Raw genomic sequence first — 2,446 nt, 5'->3', positions numbered from 1 at the left:
ACCTTTTTTTTAAACATCATAATTATATTGTGTTTATTTGTACCCTGACCTAAGAACATAAACCAAGTTCGATAAAGCTGAAAGGCCAAATAAAAAAAGTAGACTTTGCCTCATATCCGGCCTTTTTGAGGAGGTCAGATTCGACAAAAATGGATAGCTTATACCTATCTACAAAGTAACTGCCCCCTGAATCTCTTCTTATCAACTTCTAGAAGAGAGATCTTAACAATTCTAAAATAAAAGGACGGTTATCCACTGTCAAAAGTGGAACTATTCCAACGGTGGTTATTGACACATCACCTATAAATACCCTGACACACTCAAGTATCTTTAAGTTCCAATACACTTAAACCTGCTTAACCCTTTGCTGACGTAGGCATTGGAATGTCTTGCAGGTACCACTCCCCTATTCTTTCAAACACACAACTCGGTCGGCGGCTCCCTGACGTAGGACAAGTCGGAGACCACCTTCCTTAAACGCTTGGACCTCACAAACAAGCCCAATCATCATCCGATTTTAGGTAACCATCGGAACATTAGCGTCGTTATCGGGGACTTGGGGTTCAACGCTCCATGGTGGACGATCAATATGAAGACGGACGTACAACGTCTGAGTCAGATCAAGAATACCAAGACATGGTCAACAATGACCAAGCACTAGTAATACCTCCTCCAAGAACGGAGGAACCACATGGTGAAAGTCCTTCTGGCGACTAACACTAAAGGAGAATCCCATCTGAGGTTCGTCTCCCTGAAGGGGAAGCACAACCTCATAGTGCCGAGATTATGGGATTACTGCACGGACATTATGGTCGACTTGAACAGCTGGAGCAGGAACTAGAGCGACACCGTGAAGCAGAGAGAAGCCTGAGGAAGGAGATCAAACGGCGCAGAGAACTGGAGAAAAAGCTCTCAAAGCTAGAATCCAACCTTCGAAACAAGGATTCCCGCACAGTTCGGGAAGATACCCCACTGGGGGGAGAAGATCCTTTCACTGAAGACATCATGCGGGCTAGAGTTCCTAGAAACTTTAAAAGTCCTGACATGAATCTATACGACAAGACGACCGACCCGAAGCATCACCTCATCAACTTCAAAAGTTTGATGTATTTGGCCGACGCTTCAGATGCTACCCGCTGCAAAGCTTTCCCCATGACTTTGACAAAAGTGGCCATGAAGTGGTTAACAGTCTACCCCTAAGTCGGTTTCCAGTTTCGACGACCTCGCGCGCAAATTTCTTACACGATTTTCAATCCAGAAAGATAAGGTTAAACACACACCCAGCCTACTCGGAGTCAAACAGGAGGTCGGAGAACCCTTGAGAGACTACATAGAGAGATTCAACAAGGCATGTTTGGAAATCCAAGACCTACCTACTGAGACAGTAAATCAGTAATAATGGGACTAGTCAATGGGCTCCGAGAAGGACCCTTCTCCCAGTCTATATCAAAAAGACATCCGACTTTCTTGAATGATGTACAAGAACGAACTGAAAAGTAAATCAATATAGAAGAAAACGGCAGGTTGCGAGAGCCAAGCCGGCGACATGGGCACCCTCATTAGCAAAAGGAAAAGGAGAGGGAGTCTAAGAAGAAGGAAGATGTCGGATATGAGAAGTCTAGAAGGTATCACAAGTTCATAACTACACTCCGCTACGAGTTTTTCTCGTAGACATCTACAGAAAAATTTGCCACACCGAGAAGCTTCCTCCCTCACGTCTAATTAGAAATAAAATGAGGGGGAAAACTGCAATAAATATTACAAATACCACAAATTATATGGACACTCTACAAATAACTGTTACGATTTAAAAAATGTAATAGAAAAATTGACTAAATTTTAGAAATATTTATATAGAAATACAAAACACAATTTTTATCTTATTTAATAACGTCTCATATTTTAGATATACAAATATTAGAAAACATGTTAATTTTTTAAAAAAAGAAAATACAAAAAAAATATATTTTTTAATTCTAAAACAAAATTTAAGTTTTTGTCTGTGAGAGAGAGAGAGGGAGGTACGCATAGTCATAAGTAACACATGTTGTACGGTCTGTACACTTTTTAGAAAAATAGTGAGTTGAAACCAATCCAAATAAGAATAATAATAAGACAAATTCTATGGCGTAGATTGTACAAAATATTTACATATATAGATTTTAAGTGTTATTTTTTTTTGTGTGACGCGTGTTAGAGAAAATTTAAAGGTAGTTTTAGTTGATGCAACTAAAAAGTTGACACCGACAAAATTTTTGAGAGCTTTGTCTCATAAGTCATAATAGCATGCATAATCAGAAAGAATAATCAAATATAATTAGTAAAAAAAATTAGTTTAATATGTTTTGCTAATGGGTCAACTATTTTTTTGGGCCAATCAATTTTAATTGAACATGCTGCAGAATGATTGCTAAACCATACTTCTATTTTCGATTTTTGTCACTAT

This window comes from Arachis ipaensis, chromosome B05, assembly GCF_000816755.2.
Source record: "Arachis ipaensis cultivar K30076 chromosome B05, Araip1.1, whole genome shotgun sequence".
Taxonomy (NCBI): domain Eukaryota; kingdom Viridiplantae; phylum Streptophyta; class Magnoliopsida; order Fabales; family Fabaceae; genus Arachis; species Arachis ipaensis.
This window is presented reverse-complemented; position numbering follows the sequence as displayed.